This window comes from Barbus barbus (assembly GCF_936440315.1).
Source record: "Barbus barbus genome assembly, chromosome: 11".
In the NCBI taxonomy this organism is placed as follows: Eukaryota; Metazoa; Chordata; class Actinopteri; order Cypriniformes; family Cyprinidae; genus Barbus; species Barbus barbus.
This window is the reverse complement of record NC_136739.1, coordinates 28,345,656-28,363,389: the sequence shown is the minus strand read 5'-3', so window position 1 is coordinate 28,363,389 and position 17,734 is coordinate 28,345,656. Positions and strand designations below refer to the sequence as shown.

The 17,734-nt window shown below is 38.6% G+C and overlaps 1 protein-coding gene across 2 annotated transcripts in view; it reads left to right on the top strand.

Annotated features, from left to right (window-relative positions):
• The window catches only part of LOC306876847 (histone deacetylase 4-like), a 220,599-nt gene that overhangs the window by 180,324 nt on the left and 22,541 nt on the right, over positions 1-17,734 (top strand). The window lies entirely within an intron of this gene.

The following is a 17,734-nucleotide window of genomic DNA, read 5'->3' as shown; positions in this document are numbered from 1 at the left end:
GTTGCTCCCCTGGTCATGTATAATCATTATTATTGTAAAAGAATAAACTAATAATAATCATTGTAAAACAATCTATATTGTTGTTATTATTATTATTATTATTATAATAATTATTATAGATTTTTTTTTACAATTCTATGGTGTGACCTTAAAATAAAACAATAAACATGTTAAAATCATTAATATAATACAGTAAATTGAAGAATTATAGAGTTGAATTGATTCTGTTGGAAATGCTGCTGCAGCTGTGGAATGACCCACACCGTATTGGTATCAGCGTTTGCCTCCTACATGAGAGTAGCTGTGTAGCTCAGTATATGTGTGTATTGCTCTACTGTTTGAGTTACAGGGGCACCTGAGCTATTATTTTAATCAAATTGCATGCAAATCTGCTCATGATTCATTCAAAGGAAAATCCATGTTTAGTGACTAAGAGTTGTGTTCATGGGCAGCAGTGATCTGTGTGCTGTAGCAGTCCTGTGTGCACCCCGATCCACCCAGAAGGGGATGCGCTCTCTCTGTCTCTGTCTCTGTCCCTCTCTCTCTCTCTCTCTCTCTCTCTCTCTCTCTCTCTCTCTCTCTCATGATTTCTGTCATCAGCTACTTCACACAAACGTTTCTCAGTATTTGATTTAATAATCCCTCGAGACTGAGAAGGGAGAACACAACACTTCATATATTTCTTTCTTTCTTTTTCTTTCTTTTTTCTTTCTTTCATTTGTCATTCTTTTATTTGTTTTTTTTTTCATATTTTTAGTTTTTGTCTTCATTTATTTGTCGTCTTATCTTCCTTTATTTTATTTGTTAATCGTTTCATTCTTTGTCTGTTTTTCATTTTTGTTTGTTCTTTCTTTCATTATTCTTTGTTTGTCCTGTCTATCTTATTCTGTTTATTTTGTTTTTGTTTGTTCATTTGTTCTTTATCTATTATTTGATTATTTATATTCTGTCTTTTGATTGTATGTTTGTTCATTCTGTATGTTTGTTTATTAATTATTTTTGTTTTTGATTGTTTGTTCTTTTTGTTATTTGTTTTTGTCTGTCTTTTGTTTGATTGTTTCTTCAGTATTTTTTCTTTGTTTGTTTTTGTGATTGTTTATTCTTTTTTGTATTTTTGTTTATTTGTTTGCTCTGTATGTTTCTTCCGATTCTTTTTCTTTTTTTGTTTTGTTCTTTTATTAGTTTTTTTGTTCCTTCTATTGTTCTCTTTTTCTTTAGTTTGTTCTTTTTTTGTGTGATTTGTTGTCTTTATTTTATTAGTTCCTTCGATGTCTTTCTTAAAATTGTTTGTTTGTTTGTTCTTTATTTTTTCCTTATTTGTTTATTCTGTCTGCATTTTGTTTGTTCCTTCTGTATTTTTCTTTCCGTCTTGTGTTCCTTCTTTCTTCTCACTTATCTCTTTCCCTCTTAATGCATGCCTCCTCCTTGTTCACTCTTGACTTTTTTTTTCCTCCTCTTTCGCTCACTCTTTCCCCCCTACTTTCTCTCTGCTCGCTGTGTTTCCTCCTCAGCGATGTTTTGTGGGCCTCTCAAGACAATGCATGCCTTACGGGCAGCACCTTCTTATTTAGACCCAGCCAGTGCCACGTTGCATTTGCAGGGGATCAACCCTAGGATGAAGAAAGGAGGGAGAAAAAAAGATAAGAAAATTGGCTCTAATGAAAACCAGAAGCCCAGGCACTCTCACCATGAACTTGGAAACAGAAAGGAGAACTGAAGTTAATTCAAACCAGCTCTTTGCAATGCCAGATGACAAGGCTTTGAAGTGCCCCCCTCCCCGCCGCCCTTACTCTTTGCGTTCTCGCTTTTTTTTTTTTCATTGGACGGGGGAGCGATTGGAAAAGCCTTTGAGACTGATGGATAGCCATGTCTAGCGTTAACCCTTCAGTGGCCATTTTTTGGTTTTACAAGTGCACGATCTTCTGCTCCAAACCGCTCTTGGCATGTTCCAGCTCTGGGATTTGGTGGACCCGTGAGGTGGGATCGGTTTTCGAGAGCCCCGTGGTTCCAGTCCATGTAATTTGTCTCAGTCCATTGCAAGGAAATTTGCGCAGGCTAATACTAATTACCAGTCATAAATCCTTGCCTCATCTTGCACGTCATGGTTGAGTCTTCCTCATCTGCGGATCCGTTTTCTGGGTGCCCCCCTGGCAAACATGACAGAAACTTTCCCTGAATAAGCTTTTGGACGAGGATTCAGAGTTTGAGGTGGAGCGGATGAGCATCTAGAGAGATGGAGGTCGCAGTTTGTCTTGTTTGTGCCATGAGAGGAAGACGTTTCCAGAGTGTTTGTGTGAGAGACAGAAAGAAAAAGCATTTTCAGCATTGTATATCCCAGACACGTGGTCCTGTGCTCTCATGCCAAGCTCCGCTGTCTTCCCACCGACCCCACAGCAAGGCAGATGGGCTGCCACTGGGGAGAAGAGGAGGAGGAGGACGATGAAGACCTTCTCACGCTCTGTAGCCTTGTGTTCCTGAGACTCCGAGCCTGTTTTCACACTTGCTTTGATTGTTTGGTCCGAACCACAGTTTGACAAATTGTGAACCGTCTTGGAGTTCACATGAATCGAACTTTGATTGTTTGCTGATGTCTGGCTTTCTTTTGCTTGTTTGTTTGTCCTTTCTTCTTCCTTTCTTTTTTGTTCTTACTTCCATCCTTCATTCCTTCCTTTGTTTCATGTCTCTTTGTTTACTCATTTTGTCTTCTGTTTGTTTGTAGTTTTTCATCTTTCTTTCTTTCTCTTTCTTCTGCAAGTTATTCTTGATTACTCTCACACAAATTGCAAGTTCATATGAACCATTCTTTCAAACCATCTCAGGTGCAGTTCCTTGTTGTGCATCAAATGGATGACAAAACCTCCATTGAGAAAGGGCCATGAAACACAAGCACAATGTCTTCTGGGACAGTGTTCAGGCCTAATGTTACCACACAGAAGTAGCAGTAAGCATATAAATGCCACTAAATTGATGTGAGAATTAATGTAATATAAATGTAAACTGTAAAATATATATATATATATTCTAGGGGTGGCACAGTACACAGATGTCACGGTTCGGTACGTACCTCGGTTCGGAGGTCATGGTTTGATACGATTTCGGTAAAACAGGGGAAAAAACAACAAATCTACTATGCTCGGTTTCTTTTTATTTTGAACAGAGTCGTACAGTAGTAATACTAAATATTATATTACTTATATATATATATATATATATATATATATAATGTATATAATCTGCAATACATATATACATACAAGGAATAAATTCTTGAAATATATTTGATTTAGTTAACAGATAAACAAGAGGAAATAGCCTATATATGCTGAGTTTCAGTAATTTTTTGTGACAGGCTTAATTTGTTCACAGAAACTCACATGGCAGAAAGCAACATCCTATTTGTTTTTTTTATTTTATAAAACCACAATGTTTTGTTTTCATTGTAAGTGCACACAAATAAAAGCAGACCTTTATGCAGTGATGCATTATTAAGATAAGTGTTCAAAGTTGATTGCTGGTATAAGGAAACAGTTGAAGTGATCGCGTCTCTCTCACACACACACACACAAAACACATCAGTTCCAGCGTTTCTAAAGTTGGTACTTTATTAAAATAAAATAAAAAACATCAGCACGCCCACCGTTGGAATGCGACCGAAGCACAAAGCCTATAATTTACATAATAAATAATAGTTTAGCATTCAGATACGTTACATCGCAAATATAAAAATATTATGGAATATTTTGATTTGTGCCGAATGAGAGAGGTAGGATACACGAGCACAAAGCCCCATTTCGCAAACAGTTGAGTGCGCAAGCCTCAAAGTATACTCCTTTGTCAGTCTATTTGAGAGGCGCGTTCAGAATCAGCACACTGTCACTGTCTAGGGGGCTTTGTTTTCAAGTGCGCAACTCACGGCATTCACTGTTCATCTGCTGACGGTTATCAAACATCGTTGCATTACTGCATGCGCCCCCTTCTGGATTGAGGGTGAATTGACTCGATTCGTTGTAAGGCCTCATGCACTGAACCGAGATGCCTGTACCGTGACGGTTCGGTCCGAATACATGTATCGTGCCACCCTTAATATATTCATATTATAAAAGCCTGTTTTTGACACAGGATGAAAAAAAGGTAATTACAACTTTTTATCTCACAATTCTGACTTTTTTGTCTTACAATTGCAAATTTATTTCTCGCAATTTAGACTTCAGAATTGTGAGTTTATATCTCGCAGTTTTTAGTTTATCAAGGCTCTAGAAACACAAATTTCCTCCGAAATTTGACTATTTCTCACAGTTGCGAGCTCATAGGCTTTTTCTCGCATTTTTTAGTTTATAAATATCAAGATTTTAACTGCAGTTGTGAGTTTATATGTAGAAAATGGAGAGACAAAGTTGCAATTCTGAGAAAAAAAAGTTATAACAGTTATAAGATGTTACCTCACAATTGCAAGTTTGTCGAAATTGTGAGAAAAAAGGCAGAATTTTTAGATTTTTAAAAATGCAATAACCTTTTCGTTTTTTATTTCTTGGTGAAACAGACTTCCGTAATATACTGTATATCAAAAACAAAATGATCAAAATGATTTGCTGAAATTAACATCTTTTTACACAATATATACTCAGTTCACAAAAAAACTGTGAACAGAAATGGTTTATTTTACATTGACAAGGTTGGTAGATTTTTGAAATTGATACAAAGAGAAACCAACATTTTTGTGAATCGTCCAAGGCGCTATGATTAGCAGCCAATCCTGATAATCACAAATTGGCTAAAAAAATTGACCTGGCCAGTATTTAGTCATATCTGGTTTGAATTACTTGTCATATCTCCTTGCAAGTTTCTAAAAAAAATGTATGTTAGAGCATAACTTTGAGTATTTGTCCTCCTGTTTCGCCCTTGAATTTCAGCTGCAGTGATAGTGAGATAATCCAGATATTTGCTTTCTTTCAATTATGTCATTAGTGAATGTAGAGCCCCAACCGCAGTCTGCAGAGATCCTCTCTGTGAGTTGTCATTTACTGATCTGACTGTCAGGCGGATGGTCCTCTGGATCTGAAGGGGCCCTGCATGCGAGTTCTGGGGGAACGTGATACTGTGTTCAGGTGCAGCGTGTGAGGCATAAACATTTCCCAGCGGCCCTCTCTGTGCAGAGTGAGCTCATGACTGATGAGAGGTGCGTATAGCGTATGGTGCATGCTCAGTGTTTGTGAAGGACTCCACTCGCTGTCCTTATGGACAGGCTTTCATCAGTCATGGAAAAATATGGAAATATTAGGGAATTCTAAAGTAGTGTTTTTCAGGACTCGAAAACTGTGTTAAGTCCTTATTGTTTTTGTTCTTTTTTTTACTTGTCGAATAAATGAACACATGTCGAATGAACATGGTATTTTTCACCATCTTTATTGTTTGAAGTCGTAATGTATATTTACTTCCACAAATCTGTTTTTCTCAAATCATGTTCAGCAAGCCTTTAGGGAGGGATTTTTTTGGGATATAAAAATAGGCAGGAATGAAATATCCTATATATATATATATATATATATATATATATATATATATATATATATATACTGTATATTCTTAATTTTCTCATCCCTTATCACATTGGAAAAGTGGAAATCAATTGCTTAACGAGTGTTTAATAATAATGTATTAATTAGGGAGGCTTTGTTGTCCTAATAAGGCAGCATCTATTTAATAATTTTAATAAATAAAATCATTTACACTCTGTTATTATTGCATCCTGTTTATGTACAACAATACTAGGTGCAAATAGTGTCTGTCACTATTTATGAGTATAAATAGCATCTAATTAGCTACTATTTACACTTAAATCTTGATCTGCTACTTTTTCATTGTAAATAAATTTCATATAGTAAATAGAATGGCTATTTTCCACTTAGTGTAAATGTAGGCTATTATATGTGGCCCACCGATCATGCAGTTTCACAATGCCAACACAAGGTGAGAGCACTAAATTTAGGCCAGATGTATCTGTAAAATGTGAGTGATACAATTTGATAATGCATATATGCACTGTCTTTAGCTCACTAAAAGCAAAACAGCGCTACTTGTGTGAAACGCGCTGCATGGACCGTTATTAGCTCTGCCTAAAACAGTGCAGGGTGAGCTGAGGCAACCAATAACAGCGCTGTGTGAAGCGTTCTAGTTTGACAAACCACAGACTCTGCGGTGATTTAAACACCTTTAAAAGCAGATGAAACAATGCTGCCATTCTCAACAACACTGACGCGGAAAACAGGAGAAACACTGCGACAACAATCCAATAAGAGTACTTTTCAATCCACAAATCAATATTTACAATGGATTTACTGTAGTAACACTTACCTAACTACCTAATTAATACATTATTATTAAAAACTCGTTAAGCAAATGATTTCCTCTTTTCCAATGTGTTATGTCATGAGAAAAGGATGAAAGCTAGTTCGGTTAAAGGCAGTTTTGAACCCTAGTCAATCACACGCTACGTCCCTGCACATTACTCTCCAACCTACGCCACTGCAGATGCTATTTGACTTTGTCCAATGAGATGAAAGGAATGACATAAGTGTGTTTATTCTTGACTTTTTTCTCGAAACACAATGACTTTTTTGTCGTAATAAATGAGTTTATTCTCAACATTTTATTTCGACTTTTTTCTCAAAATGTAGTGACTTTTTTCTCGTAATTTAATGACTTTATTCTCAACATTTTATCTAGACTTTTCTCGAAATTCAGTCAGAATTGTGAGGGGGAAGAAAGTAAGAATAGCAAGATATATACTTAAAATTGCTAGAAAAAATGGAGAATTCAGAATTGTGAGAGAAGTCGCCGTTAACTTTTCGATTTTTTAGTTATGGGTGGAAATGAGCTTCCATATTATAAGGAATAAAATGGAAATAACAATCAGTCCTAATTTTCACATCAAATGTCAATCCAGTAATTAAATAATAAGATAAAATGTATGGAAATGTCATGGCAAGTCACTAGTCAACATGTGCAGGAACCCTGAGAAGGTCACCATCACTACTAGTTAATTCTAGTTTCAGAGAAGAGAGGTGACATAAATATTTCAGAAAGCAGGAATCTAGAAACTCGTATATGTGTGCGTGTGAGAGTCCCACTCTGGAGCAAACACATCAAAGGTCAAAGGGATTTGGCAGAGGCCCTATCTTCTCGTGAGAAATGATCCCTTGGCTTCTCGTCTCCGTATCTTGCTCTGGAGCCTGACGCCGGGTCTCAGTAAGACTCGCACGGGAGCTCCTCGAGGGAAAACATCACATGAGATCTGCAGAACTGAGCGTGCTTTAAGAAAGAGAGGCCTCCTGCTTGTTCGTCGACGTTGTTGGTCTTCAAAGTGGCGTGGTGTGATTTGTGTGCTTTTTGTGTCTGTGTGGTCTAGCTGGTGATTAATCCCACTTTTTTTGAGGCAATTGGATTGAAATGCAGGAATGATCATATCCGTCAGCAGAAGCGGCTATAAAGAGAGCAAATAAGCTGACAGTCAGCAGAGACGGGAGTTTGGATGGCTCCTACTTCGAGCAGGATGCAGCTACGTGGGTCGTAAATCTCAGCATCCACGACCTAATTAGTAAAGCTCTTTTTCATCTCCGCATCAACGCTGTCTGATTCATGAAAGCGCGGGCTTTAAAGAAGACTTTTCCACACGGGCTTGATAATTGATCGTGCGGTTTCCAGAGAAGAGGCGTGTTTTTTGTGGCAGGGTGGAATGTGATGATGCAAGCAGTTTTGGCGGGCGCCTGAAACTCGCTCGTCTCCGAACATCAAAAGGGAAGACGGAAGGTTCTGGCCGCTCGCCCTCACTGCTGCTGTCATACCGAGGACCCCTCTGTGAGTCTGCGGCTGCCCTCAGAGTGCTTGTGGCCTGTGTGTAAAAAAAGCTAGAGCTTTGATTTGCCCAGGGCTAGACTAGAAGAAGACTTTATGTGGGCGTCCTGCTGCTTTTTCTGGCAGGTTGGGAGGGCCTCGATGTGAGGTGTCACCTGTAATGGAAAGTGTGACCGTTGAGCAAAGCTCAGCCTTTTTTTCTTCTTGCTGTGTTAGTGAATAAAGGTCTCATTAATTGGCATTCTAGCCTGAGATCTTGACCTTGAAGAGATAGTTCAGCCAAAAATGAAAATTCATTCATTAAAAATTCATTCAAAAACCAAACAAAACACCTACGGAGTGCACGCTTACATTAGCCTACATGGTGATGAAGCAGGTTAAACAGTGCACGTGTGCATTTAGAGTGTGTTCTTTCACTGCATGATTCAGTCTATTAAAATGCATTAAGAATGATCGCAAAATTCAAGATATGGGGGCAGAAAATGTATACATTTACGTTTCATGACGTTTTTTCTTCAACAATTTAAAAAAAAAAAAAAGTCGTGACGTATTAAGTATGGTGACCCATACTCGAAATTGGTGCTCTGCGTTTAACCCATCCAAGTGCACACACACAGCAGTGAGTAGTGAACAAATCCACACACACACACCGTGAACACACACCCGGAGCAGTGGGCAGCCATGCTGCAGCGCCCGGGGAGCAATTGGGGGTTCGGTGCCTTGCTCAAGGGCACCTCAGTCGTGGTATTGAGGGTGGAGAGAGCGCTGGACATTCCCTCCCCCCATCTACAATTCCTGCCGGCCGGGGGCTCGAACTCGCAACTTTTCGATTACGAGTCCGACTCTCTAACCATTAGGCCACGACTTCCCCACAGTTCCCACACAATAAGCATGATTACAAATGTGATATTGATTTTATACAACAGTTCAATAAACAATAAGTTAATATTAAGAGACTTACATTATAGACACCATATTGCCTGTTTTTACTCCATTTCGCCAACAAAAAATTATTCCAAACAGCTACAGCACTGTTTTGCTTCTCTGAGCAACATTACAGTGCTTCGTTCCTGAATGAATCAACCGTTAAATGATTCGGTTCAGTCGCAATGACTCACTTATTAATTGTGACTTTCTGCCATCTACTGCAGCTGTCCATGGTAGTCAGATATCAGCACAATAACACACTCTGCAAAATATTGTCTAATTATCGTTATCGAAAAAATCAAACAAAATATCGAGATATCTTTTTTTTCAATATCGCACACCCCTAGTTGCTATGTTCAGTTTTGGTGGAAAAAGCAGATATTTAAACAATTGAACGTTTTAAATTAATTCAGAAATGCACCTTTTCCTTTGTTGCGTAAAATAAAAAGGGGAGCATTTACAACACTTTTTTTTTTTTAGGGTTGCATGATACATTAATAAAAATATATCAATTTTATATATAAAAATTTAGGAATGCAAAATATAGGAACCATAGTGGTTATAGGCTAATATTATTATATATATATATATATATATATATATACACACACTAAATGATTTTGTTTATTTGCTTTATTCTAATTTATTTATTGTTTAATCTAATCTTTTGCCAACTGCAAAATTAATACCTTTTTTAATACTGTATGTTATAATGTTGTGAGGTCTAAACCCATTTGTAACATTTAAATTGATTGATTTTACATTTCAGTTTTGTTTTATTTATTTATACAAAATAGTAACATTTTAATACTGACAGTTTGGCCAAAACATTAAATTTTAAAATCCTTGGGTGTCTAACCTAACACAACCACTGATTTAAAGGCCTTAACATGTACTAGCACGAGTCACTGTTGACCGTCAAAATAGTATCAAGCGAGCTTGTTTTCACCAGCTGCCAACACAGACACCACTGCGCTTACCCAGACAGCACCGAAAACACCGCATGTACTGTGGCTGTGTAATGACATTTCAACCGCTTTTCTGTGATGCAAACCTTGTTCGGCTCTCAAAGCCTGCTGTCATCCGCTCTGAAGCCGTTAGACCTCCGGTAAGTCAGGCGGTGCAGTCAGCTGGGCTCGGTGTGGGGCGCAGGGAGGAATTGAGGTGAGGTTAGGTACTTTAGGATGGAAAATATAAAGCACAGCTGTGGACCTTGGCCATCTTTGGAGCTGGGCCGTTTGCCCGCTTGCGGCAAGAGGACAAGTGCCATGTTCCAGAGGCCAGTGAAATTCCAACCACATCCAACCAGAGCTGAAGTATATTGTGCAACTGGGCACCACAGTTAATGCAATGCAAAATAGCTGCGTGCGAAAGAAACCTCCCTGCGAGGAGCATGCATGAGCCATCATCACCATGTCTAATAAGGGTAAGCTGTGTCATGTCAAGGGAATTATAAAAAAATATAAGGTACCGATCCATTCAAAAGTCTTATTTTGTTGAACATTATGCATGTTTTCATAAAACAGCCTGGAAAATGTTTAACATTCAGAACATTGGAATGTATCAAAACCATTTTAAACATTTTTATTTGAAGTTTCCTGCAGTTAACACCATAGCTGCCTTTTTGGAAAACGCTTCTTTCGATAATTCAGGAATAATTTTAAGCAATGTGTATATTTTGTTTTATATTGTTATTGTTAAATTCTGAAAACATATATATATAGATAGATGCATTTTGTTTATTTGAACAGTGAGAGACCGAATAACAACAAAAAAATCTATTTAAAAAAAGTTATAAATTGATTTGAATTTTATTGAGTCAAATAAGTATTTGACCGCTTTGCAAAACATGACTAAGTGGTGGCAAAACCCTTGTTGGCAATCACGTTGGAGGTCAGACGTTTCTTGTAGTTGGCCACCAGGCTTGCACACATCTCAGGAGGGATTTTGTCCCACTCCTCTTTGCAGATCCTCTCCAAGTCATTAAGATTTCTAGGCTGACGTTTGGCAACTCGAACCTTCAGCTCCCTCCACAGATTTTCTATGGGATTAAGGTCTGGAGACTGGCTAGGCCACTCCAGGACCATAATGTGCTTCTTCTTGAGCCACTCCTTTGTTGCCTTGGCCATGTGTTTTGGGTCATTGTCATTCTGTAATACCCATCCACAACCCATTTTCAGTGCCCTGGCTTCAATGCCCTGGCCCTGACGGTACATGGCCCCGTCCATCGTCCCTTTGATGCGGTGTAGTTGTCCTGTCCCCTTAGCAGAAAAACACCCCCAAAGCATAATGTTTCCACCTCCATGTTTGACGGTGGGGATGGTGTTCTTGGGGTCATAGGTAGCATTCCGCCTCCTCCAAACACGGCGAGTTGATGCCAAAGAGCTGGATTTGGTCTCATCTGACCACAACACTTTCACTCAGTTCTCCTCTGAATCATTGGCAAACTTCAGATGGGCCTGTACATGTGCTTTCTTGAGCAGGGGGCCCTTGCGGGCACTGCAGGATTTCAGTCCTTCATGGCGTAGTGTGCTACCAATTGTTTTCTTGGTCATTATGGTCCCAGCTGCCTTGAGATCATTGACAAGATCATCCCGTGTAGTTCTGGGCTGATTCCTCACCGTTCTCTTGATCATTGAAACTGAATGCTTCTGTGGACAGGTTGTCTTTTATACAGGTAACGAGCTGAGATTAGGTGCACTCCCTTTAAGAGATTGCTCCTTATCTCAGGTCCTTACATGTATAAAAGACACCTGGGAGCCAGAAATCTTGCTGATTGATACTTATTTCACTCATTAAAATGCAAATCAATTTATGACATTTTTAAATGCGTTTTTCTGGATTTTTTTGTTGTTGTTCTGTCTCTCACTGTTCAAATAAACCTACCATTAAAATTATAGACTGATCATTTCTTTGTCAGTGGGCAAACGTCCAAAATCATCAGGGGATGAAATATTTTTTTTTCCCCACTGTATGTGTGTATGTATGTATATATATATATGTATATATATATGTATATATATATATATATGTATATATATATATATATATATATATATATATATATATATATATATATATACATACACACACACACCCACCCACCCACACACTAATGCATTTTGTAAATTGTATGTATGTATATATATATATATATATATATATACATACATTATCTCACAGAAGTGAGTACACCCCTCACATTTTTGTAAATATTTTATTATATCTTTTCATGTGACAACACTGAAGAAATGACACTTTGCTACAATGTAAAGTAGTGAGTGTACAGCTTATATAATAGTGTAAATTTGCTGTCCCCTCAAAATAACTCTACACACAGCCATTAATATCTAAACCTCTGCTCAATAGGGTTTAGGTCTGGAGACATGCTTGGCCAGTCCATCACCTTTACCCTCAGCTTCATTAGTAAGCCAGTGGACGTCTTGGAGGTGTGTTTGGGGTCGTTATGTTGGAATACTGCCCTGCGGCCCAGTCTCTGCTTCAGTATGTCACAGTACATGTTGGCATTCATGGTTCCCTCAATGAACTGTAGCTCCCCAGTGCCGGCAGCACTCATGCAGCCCCAGACCATGACACTCCCACCACCATGCTTGACTGTAGGCATGACACACTTGTCTTTGTACTCCTCACCTGGTTGCCGCAGCACACGCTTCACACCATCTGAACCAAATAAGTTTATCTTGGTCTCATCAGACCAAAGGACATGGTTCCAGTAATCCATGTCCTTAGTCTGCTTGTATTCAGCAAACTGTTTGCGGACTTTCTTGTGCATCATCTTTAGAAGAGGCTTCCTTCTGGGACGACAGCCACGCAGACCAATTTGATGCAGTGTGCGTATGGTCTGAGCACTGACAGGCTGACCCCCCTATCCCTTCAACCTCTGCAGCAATGCTGGCAGCACTCATACGTCTATTTCCCAAACACAACCTCTGGATATGATGCTGAGCACGTGCACTCAACTTCTTTGGTCGACCATGGCGAGGCCTGTTCTGAGTGGAACCTGTGCTGTTAAACCGCTGTATGGTCTTGGCCACTGTGCTGCAGCTCTGTTTCAGGGTCTTGGCAGTCTTCTTCTAGCCTACGCCATCTTTATGTAGAGCAACAATTCTTTTTTTCAGATCCTCAGAGAATTCTTTGCCATGAGGTGCCATGTTGAACTTCCAGTGACCAGTATGAGAGAGTGAGAGCGATAACGCCAAATTTTACACACCTGCTCCCCATTCACACCTGAGACCTTGTAACACTAACGAGTCACATGACACCGGGGAGCGAAAATGGCTAATTGGGCCCAATTTGGACATTTTCACTTAGGGGTGTACTCACTTTTGTGGCCAGTGGCTTAGACATTAATGGCTGTGTGTTGAGTTATTTTGAGGGGACAGCGAATTTACACTGTTATACAAGCTGTACAATCACTACTTTACATTGTAGCAAAGTGTCATTTCTTCAGTGTTGTCACATGAAAAGATATAATAAAATATTTACAAAAATGTGAGGGGTGCACCCCCCCCCCACACACACACACACTAATATTTGCTAATTGTATATTTAATAATAACATATGAATAAAATAGGGTTCTATTTTAATTATGTAAATATGATATAAATATAATATCATTTAAATAAATACAATTAAGTATATTAAATATTTTTATTAATGTAATTTTATGTAGTGAAAAAATGAAACAATATGTACATACACTTCTGTATTAATATATTAAAACATTAATATATTCATATAATTAATGTAGAAATAAAATAGAATTGTATTAAACTTTTATAAATAGTAAAAGTATAATTCTATAAATAAAATATATATTTTAATAATACATATTTTTTGTAGAAGACCATATTTCGTGAAGAAATATATAACTCACACTCACACACAGCACATATTTATATATATATATATATATATACACACACACACACATGTACATGTATACATATACAGTATAGACACACAAAAATGCAGATATTTTACTGCAAATCCGTTTTTGGCATGAATTTTTCTGATGTACTGAATTACAGGCAGCTTTCTAAATACAGTATATGGTCACATGATACAGTCTGTTAGTTTAGGGTGGGTGACGCATCTTACCCTGCTCTCCTCCACACCTTAAACCCACTGCAGGGAATCTTTATTAACAGACCTCGGCCATTGAAATGGAACCTTACACAAATCAAGCCTGCAACGTCAACTACACCTACACTGGAGCAAAGAGTGCCAAGCCTCCCGCCCCACCAAGCCCAGTTATATATCCAATTTCTCCAGCTGCAGTTCAGAAAGAGAAATCTGTCGTCTTAATATAGCCTCACAGCTGTGAGTCCAGAAGGAATGCAGGGCCTGGCCACAGTCTTAAACTCAAAGTCAGAATATCCTCCGCCTAATCAATGTGCGTGTCGTCGTCTTCCGACATGAGCTTTGATGACCCTTACAAAGTCTGATCGCCATTGCCAAGACAAACTGAATCGGAGGGTGTGTGCATGTGCATATGCATGGATGTGTGTGTGTGTGTGTGTGTCTTACAGACAGAACGGCTGGGATTGTTTTCACGCCATGCACACACCCCAGTCATGTTGTCATACAACCTCTGCTGAGCTTCAGGCCGGCGAGTCCAACGGCAATCTTGGTTAAGGAATCGCAACTTTACCACAGAATGGGCCATTAAAACCACACTTGTCCCATGAATCATTCTGAATCTAGTTTTGTTTCTTGGAATTTAAATGTTTCTGCTCTTCCCATGATGGCAACTGGTGTTTTGGGGGAGTTTGGACTATATTTAACATACAATAGCGCTGCTTCATCATCTTTGGGTTGTTTGCCATGAATTTTTTAAGGGATTGTTCACACAAAAATTTAAATTGTCATAATTTCCACAGCCTTATGTCATTCCAAAGCCTTATGCCTTTTTTTTCCTGTTGTGAAACACAAAAGACTGTTTGCAAAATGTTTACACTGATCTCTTTGATACATAGTTACTGAATAGTGACCAATGAAAACACCATAAAGACATCATAAAAGTAGTCCATGTGACTTCTACTATTTTAAAAGTCTTTTTAAGTCATGTAATAGCTTTAATTGAACATTAAGTCACCAGTCATTGATTGAAATGTCTTGGTCACCATTCACTTTTTATTGTATGGGAAAAAGAGCCAGAACATTATTTTATGTTTTTTATGTTCCAGGGGTTAACTTTTATTAAAAATAGCAGATTTCAGCACTTTCATTTTCTTATATGAATGTTGTATTTTAATTTAGGGGCAGATTTGCTATCAGCTTGCGCCAGCGTTAAAGGGGTCATTGGATGCAAAATTCACTTTGCAGGTTGTTTGAACATAAATGTGTGTTGGAAGTGTGTGCGCACAATCCATCGTATAATTATAAAAATCCACCCAGTGTTTTTGTTTTAAATCACTATTTTAAAATCCCCTCTCTCAAATCAGGCTGTTCTGAGATTCCTGTCAGAATGGTGTAGTTCTGCACAGACCGCTCCCACGATTGACAAGGCCGTCTTAACATAGACCCGTCCTGTAAACAGTCCGACCGCCATTGTGTCAACTCCGGTGCAGGGGAAGACAAGATGTCTCAGATTAAGCAATTGAGGTGTTTTGTTGTTGGATGTAATAATGAATATAGCAGTCGTCATTTACTCCTGACATCTGAGCTGCTGAAGACACAGAGGATTAACATTACTTTCACTTTGAAGTGAATGCGCGGATCCCCAATCTGCCTAAATGCGTGTGTTCGCATGAATCATTTGTGATCCAGCCTCACCTACAGAAGTGAGGTTTTTTTTATGAATCTTTGCAAATCGCCTTTGTACGCCTAATGTACTAGTTAGCCAAAAGTAAAGTAGGCTGGGGGACCACGTGATGCTTTCATGAACCAAGTCGCACATTAGCTGAGCTCTGTATATATTACCGTCTTTTACTGTTGTTCGTTTTCTTTCTTGAAGACATATCGATCACTATAAAGCGATATGAGGACATTTTGAAGGCTGAATTAGCAGCAATGCGCACCGAATTTGCCTCTCACATGACTACAATCCAGAATATATGCTCTAAAGTTGACTTTTTAATCGGGGAACAGAGAGTGCAGAAAAAAGTGATCAGTGAACACACTGGCCGTCTGGATGCCCTCGAGCAGCAGGTGACAGATTTACAAGACCACAGCAAGGGTTGAGAAGGATGAAGGGGCTGAGAAGGATGACGCGCATCGAGTTTACTCCAGAGCTTCAACTGATCACTCTAAACCGCAAGTGTTTCTCTTCAAACTGTTGCGCTACAATGACAAGAATTTGATTCTAAATGAAACAAGACGCCTCGGTTCTGTGAAAGCGATGTTGAGCTTCTTCTCCGACTTCTCTCCCGCGACAGCAAAGAAGCGGAGCTCCTTCAGTGCAATACGGTCTGCAGACCTTTCTTCAGTATCCAGCTACTCTGAAGATCGTCATGAAACACGACGAGACCAAACTAATGCACTCACCGGACAAAGCGCGTCAATTCCTGAGCTCCATTCCCGCTCCTCATTCTCCTGGGATGGACGTGGCATAAGGGTTTGATAATACCGAGTGACTCGAATTCTGATTTACTGATCTGGAACTTCATGTGACAATCGTCTACTGACAGAGTTCTTCATGTAAGCAAGGAAACTTGGTATCACTAATGTACAGTTTTCAATGTACATGATACAATTATTTATGTTTGCTTCCTCGTTATGGAAAGTATACATAATTTTATTTATTTTTTTAACCCCACTTTATCACCCGTGTGAATTCAAAGTTATTCTGTTCTCTTCTAATAGGGCTAATGGCGGTGTTCTAAAGAATGGTACTGGCTGTCATGTTACTGTCACTGATTAAGACAGGGGAGGGCTGCAGCCTGGGGTTTTCACCCCAGTCTGTAAAAGTTTTATGGGGTGGGTTTTCTTTATGTTAATGGTTTTTAAATGCAGACTTCAGTTAATTCATTTGCAGTGGTATAGCTTTCTCTCATTTGTTCAGTTCACTTATTTGTTTGATAGTAATGACTGAAATTAATATAATAAGTTGTAATGTCAATGGTTTAAACGGCCCCCATAAACGTACAAGTTTTTTTACAACTACTGCAACGAAAAAAAGGTTGACATTGCTTGGATCCAGAAAGCTCATTTATGGATGGATGATGTTCATGGATGCAATATTGGGTTTTGCGAGGTGGTCTCTTTTGCTGCGACTGACAATAAAACTAAAGGTGTTTTGATAACTGTTTGAAGAAATATAAATGTTTCCATTTTAGACAGAAATGGTGATAATGCTGACAGAATTGCCTGTACATCCCTTTATGGAAAGTCATTCCATTCCCAGGTGTTTTTTACTCTACCATTGAGAAATTTTAACCAAAGTATGTTAAAGACTTTAACACCCTAAAGAATCATATAAACTTGTGCAAAATGGGCAACCGATGACCCCTTTAAAAAAAGTACTCTCAGGATTTACTAAAGAAATTAGCACTGAAAAGGCTTGGAAACAGTTATTTTGCATTTGTAGGAGTTTCCATTTCAATTGGTAAATTTATGGGAGGAGAGTATTTAAATGAATCACTCAACGCGATTTATTAAGATTTTGCTGGTATTTGCGGCATTATTTAACACCCCAAAAAAACATGACTTAAAGCAGGCGGTAATTTGCACTGCTCTTGGTAGATTGCGCTGGTTATTATGGAAATGAGATGTTACACCTTGTCAGTAAATCACCCACAGAATTTTCCACTCCCATCGGTGCTTTTACGGAATTGTGCTCTAATGCTAATTTGCCCTGTTTAGTAAATCTGGCCCTTGGAAACTTTACACCATACCATTCTTAATTTATTTTATAGACTTTACAGACAGACCTAGACTTTCGATCTTAAACCATGAAAATCTGTAATAAAAATGTGTTTTGCAACTACGATA